The sequence below is a fragment of the Propithecus coquereli genome, unplaced genomic scaffold, assembly GCF_000956105.1.
Source record: "Propithecus coquereli isolate 6110/MARCELLA unplaced genomic scaffold, Pcoq_1.0 Scaffold259, whole genome shotgun sequence".
Lineage (NCBI taxonomy): Eukaryota > Metazoa > Chordata > Mammalia > Primates > Indriidae > Propithecus > Propithecus coquereli.
Window position 1 is genome coordinate 1,435,222 of NW_012148163.1, and position 6,192 is coordinate 1,441,413.

Here is a 6,192-nt window from a genome sequence, read left to right on the forward strand (position 1 = left end):
AGTTTTCTTTTCAGTGTCAACTATTATAGCCTAAATGTGGTAACAGTGTTGCCTTACAAGTTCTAAGTATTTTGTAACCTACGAAAAATACATTCTCATCATCTTTATTTCAATAAATACTGACCCGTAGTATTATTTTAATGGGTTTATAATTTTCTTTAGATGGCTATGTAATAATTTATCAAATCACCTAAATATCTTGGCTATTTTTAAATTTTTTACTCATTTAAAAAAGATCAGGATAACCACCTTTGTATATCCATCTTTTTGTCCTTGTCTGATTATATTCTTTTTCACATTAAAGGGCTTTTATATACATCAGAGTGGCCTATGAAAATGTATCAATTGGCATTTCCATCAATAATGCATGAACACACTACTTGTACATATTTTACCAAACCTGGATTTTAACTTTCTTTTTACTATCATCAATTTAAAAAATTAAAAATTGATTCCTGTTTAATTTGCATTACTTTGACTTTTAATGAGGCTAAACACTTTTTTCCTACACTTATGGGCTATCTGTTTTCCAAGTGCCTGTATTGTTCTTCTAGTGGTCATTAGAGCTGTTTAGAAATAGCGTAGTCCTCCTTCTAGGCAAATGGTAGGATTGCACTCATTGACTCCTTGGGAGTTAGGCTTGGCCTTGTGTTACACTCAGGCCAATGAACTTTGAGCAGAAGAAACATATCACTGCTGAGCATCAGCTTGAAGAGCCAGTGTATGATTTACCACATTGCCTTCCTGCTGCCCCAGTGATCATGGGATTGTGGATCAGCTGGAGCCTCTGTCAGTGTGAGTTCCTGAGTGACCATAGTAAGAAGATCTTCATGGTCTACCAATATTAGAAATGTTGTATGAATGAAAATAAGCATTTACTGTGTTACTACACCAGGAGTTGGGAGTTGTTTATTATTGTAGCATAATTTAGTTTACACCAATTTATGTTCTTTTCTGTTTACAACTCTGGATTTTATTTTTTATTACTGATTTGTAAGAGTTCCTGATATATGCTGCCAAGTACTTTTCCCCCATTTTGTTATCATTATTCTTTTAATGCAGAGAAGTCTCAAATTATTCTTTTTTCATTAGAAGATCTGGCCTTAAAAAGATTCTGTGAAAGGCCTTCCCTCTTCCAGAATTTTTAATCTAGAACTAAAAAGTATGTGATATTCTATATTTAAATTTTCAATATATTAAGTTATATTGGGGTAAGATACAAGACAAAATAACTAATTTTCTTATGGTAACATCAGTTATTGAATAAAACATTTCTCACAAATTATCTGTCATGTCAAGTTATTGTACCATAAATTCTCACACATACTTGGGCCCTATTACTTGACTTTCTAGTCTGAGCCATCAGTGTATGAAACCAGAACCAAAGGTTTTAATTATTATAGTTTTATTGCACTGTCACCGACAAGTAAGGTGAAATACCCTTTATTTTATTCCCTATTCAACATTTCCTTTTCTTTCAGATCACCTTTAGTATGGTTAAAAAAATTGTATTTTGTTGAACCTAACATAAATTTATAGATTACTTTCTAGAAATAATAGCCATTTTGAAATACTGCTTTGTTCAATCCAGGAATATGATATGGTTCTCCATTGGGCCAAGTCATTTTTTTTTCTATTAATCCCTCTGTAATATTTTGTAATTTGACATATAGTTATACATATTTCTTGTGAAATTTTCTCTTAGATGATATTTGTAGATGATATTTGTAGTTGGAAATATAGTATTTTAACTGTACTATTTATTGAATTATTTTAGTTATACGTATGTTTTAGTTGATTCCCTCAGGTTTTCTAGGCAGACAATAATATGATATAAAAATCATGATAATTTAACCATATATTAATATTATTTTTCTAATTGTAATAACTAGCTAAAAATTTCAAAATCGATTGTACCGAATTTTTGTGAAAAGGAATCTAAGATATCCAAATTGAGTTTCAGTTAATAATTTACTTGCTTAAGATATTATTGTTCAATAATAAAGTATTTCTGGTAAAAATAAATGTGAGAAATAATTGTACTAATTAACCCTGAGAGATGTCACTAAGAAATTTAACAAATTGGAAATTTGGGCACATCTGCAGTTAAAGTTACCAGTTTAACTTTGTTTAATCGAATATTTCATCAAATAATTGAGCCATAGAATCCATTTTCTATTGGAATCCTAATAATTCAAGCCTAATATTCTTACATGTTTACCATTAATATGAAGTTTTTTAAGGTAAATGAAATCTTGAATTTTGGCATCAAGGATTTGCCAGATTTGTCTGCTTCACAAAATGAATTGGGAAATTTTACATCATCTTCTCTAGTAAAACAGAGGTTAAATAAAATAGAAATTATTACTTACAATCCCTTTGATAGGAATTAGCTATGAAAATTTCTTGGTAGGCACCTTCAAGGGGTATAGTTCTGTGGTGAATTATTTATTTCTTTCACAGGTATTGGTCTAATCTAATTTCCTTCCACATCTTAAATGTATCCTGATAATTTATTGTTTCCTAGAAACTTGGTTTCAAATACACTTGCAAATTGTTTGTCAAATATATTTGCAAAAAGTTGTTACTATAGTTTGGTTTGTTTGAACCTTCAAAATCTATGTTGAAATGTGATCCCCAATGTTGGAGGTGGGGCTTAATGGGCAGTATTTGGGTCATGGGGGCAGATCCCTTATGAATAGATTAGTGCCTTCCCAGGGGGGAAGTGTGAGTAAGTTCTCCCTCTAATAGTTCCCACAACAGCTGTTAAAAACAGCCTGATTACCTCCCTTCCCCTTGCTTCCTCTCTTGACATGTGATCAAGCCAGCTCTTCTTACTTTCTGTCGTGAGTGGAATCAGTCTGAGGCCCTCACCAGAAGCAGATGCTGGTGCCATGCTTCTTGTACACCCTGCAAAGCCATAAGCCAAATAAACCTCTTTTATTTATAAATTACCCAGCCAATTTATAAATTACTCAGCCTCAGGGGTTTCTTTATAGCAACAGAAAACTGACTAAGACAGTCATACAAATTTCTTTCTAATTTTTATGTTTTAGTTCTCAAAAATTATTTGTTGAAATAATAGTTGCATCCAATTCATCATTCCTAATACTTTCTTTTTCGTTTTTTTGGTAGGCTAGATATTTTAATGGATCAGTTCATAAATTAATTTATTTTGTGATTATTTTTCTTAATTTACCATTTTAATACGTTGTCTCTAGTATAAGCTTACATCACTTTTTTGCATTTTCGAATGCATTTCTAATAATTTTCATTCTTATTCAACATAATCTATAACATTGAGTTTTCTATGAGAAAATTGCCTGTATCATATATCTTTTTCTATGTAGAATGTTTTCTGTGAAATTATTTTCTAGCCAATAATTTCAGTTTTACTTTGCTCTTAGACCAATGGTGATATTAAACTATTTCTTTCTTTTCCTTTATTTTTAGTTTTAATTTCAAGTGTTTAGGAGTTGGAGTTTTCCTTTTTTGATGAATATTCAGTTTTGGACTGTGTTTCAGCACTTCGTCTTTATGCAACCATTGTGCCAAATGCTTCTGATTGTCAAAAAGAATCTATTTTTTATAACAAGTAACAATACGGTATAGAAATGGCTTGCCTTTATGTCCTGACAGCAAAGAAAGGCAAGTGTCGGGATGATTTCTCTTCTGACGTTCGTTTAATTCATGTGGAAACCATCTATCCAGCTTCTTTACTTTGCTGATTTGTTTCAAATGGTCCAATGTATTAATAGCAACGTCAAACCTCTGCTAATTCACACATAGGTTGAGATGGATTTGTTTCCACTACAGCTTTCAGCTTATTATCTACTTGGTCTCAGGTCGCCCATGTAGCTCATTTTCAAGATTAAAATCACGAGAACAGAACTTCTCAAACCGTCGAAGTACTGTGCCTTCATTAGTCACTTCCTTCCCAAACACTTGTTGATATTTTGAGCTGTCTACACTGTATTGGTTCCACAACGGAACTCATATTCAAAAATAATACAAATTTTTTACTTACCCATGGTTTCACAAAAATTGCTCTACAAAAATTTTTGAAAGATAATCACAAGCCAAAATGTGTGTTTGAAAGACACATTTATAATAAATAAAAATAAAACACAATAAAAATAAAACAAGAAATGTCAAAGTGAAATGTCAGAAATATCAACTGCTAAACTTAGTACTTAGGGAAATCGGACATTTCATAATTAATACCACAGACTGGGTAACTTAAACAACAGAAATTTATTTTCTCTTACTTCTGGAAGCTAGAAGTTTTCGAGTACAAGTTGTTAGCAGTCATGGTTCGCCTAAGGCTTCTCTCCTTGCCTTTACAGATGGCCACCTTCTTGCTGTGTCCTCATGTGGTCCTTACTCTGTGGGCAAGCATCCCTGGTGTCCCTTTGTGTGTCCCCAATTTCTTTTAGAGACCACCTTTAAGAACTCATTTTAAATCAACCACTTCTTTAAATTCCCTGTCTCCAAAAACAGTCACACTCTGAGATACTGAGGGTTAGGACTTCAACATAGGAATTTTGGGGGGGACATAATTCAACCCATAACAACGTATCTTATTCTCTTTGAGTGAAAAATTTCTTACTTAGCATGTAGGATCTATGGTATAGTGTTTATTTCTCTCTCTCTTTTCCCTTCCTGACGTAAGCTTTCCCTCTCCAGACTCTGACATGTGGGAATGAAACCTTCCTACTGCTCTGCTTTTGGTTCTTGGAGTCAGTTTTGTATCATTTCTTCCATTCTATATACAGATTCACCTTTCCTTAAGTTTCCATACTTGTGAGCCAATAAAAGATCCTCAAATGGAATTTTGCAATTATATTGATGAAATAACGAAATCTCTGCATGTTCTGTCTGGGTCTCTTCCATATCTGTTCTCAGAGATTCCATGTGCATATTTATTTCCTTGAGTATGTAATTTCTCTTCTATTCTATCTACAATTTATTGGCTACTATCCTCTAAGTATCACTGATTATCATGAATTAATGCCTGCTAGAAACAGAAAAAACAGTCCTCTATGGTTTTTAAACTTTCCCCACTATCTCCCTGTTTTCATAATCTCTCCTAAGATGGCACATAAGCCAAGGTTGTACTTGGATTACCAGTTTCCCAAATCACTTAAACAAAGGAAAATATTTAAAAATTCACTAGTTGTCTCTTTTCTCCACTATCCCTTACTTCATTAAATCTTGCTTAGTATGTACTTTACAGATAGATTTTATAAGAAAAAATTTAAAAGTTTTAAAAATTCCTGCAGCAGAGTGAAACTCTGTCTCAAAAAAAAAAAAAAAAAATTCCTTTACATACTTTTGAACTTGGAAGGATGGATTTTACATGAGTTTCTACAGATTTTATTCCCATCCTTATAAAATATATTTTCTACCACAAGATTTTTCATCTTACTGCCAAGGTCTTTTATCCACAGAGTAATACATTTATTTTTTGTAACATAAAAATAAAGGAAAGCATATGCACAAAAACTCCATTTATGTGTCAACATGTGTAAAGAGACCAAAAAAAAAGCTGTCCTTTGAATCATATTTCTTTCATAAGTATTTCTAAATTAATTATCATAAATATAGGACTGAGTATAGCACTGTGCCCCAGTAGCAGAAAAGCAAGATTCACCTCTTGTACTCCAGTCCCAATTCAAGGGTTAAGAAAAAATGACAAATCAATACATATTTGCCAATGCTAGCTTTTTAAATATCAACAGACACACTCATATGCAGATACAAAAAACATATTTGCATAATGATGTAAGTGTAGGCTCCTCCACTGATAAAGGAGCCCCAAACTTTGAGCCAGTGAATGTGGAAATAAGCAACTTCCACAGTAAAAGGCTATATTTTTATGCCCAAATCCACATATCCCAGCAGCTATATTTATGCTCAATTATTTAGAGCTCTCAGTTATTTAGATCTATTAAAAATGCTTGCAATATAAGATATACAAATGGATAATCACATGACCATATGCACATTTATTCAGCCCTCAGATTGGTTTCTGTTCAGAAATTTCGCTTTGGGTGTTTATTAGTTATTCTTATATAGGGAGTAGCCTAGTCCCAGGAGTTTAGAATTTTGCACTATTTTGCCTCAATTTCCCTAGGATGATCAATCTTAGGAATTCAAAGACTTTGGAGACTGCCCAAACTGAAGTAAGCA

General features: G+C 32.5%; 1 protein-coding gene across 1 annotated transcript in view; it reads right to left on the reverse strand.

Annotated features, from left to right (window-relative positions):
* Positions 1-6,192, reverse strand: part of KHDRBS2 (KH domain containing, RNA binding, signal transduction associated 2) — a 625,035-nt gene that overhangs the window by 446,468 nt on the left and 172,375 nt on the right. The window lies entirely within an intron of this gene.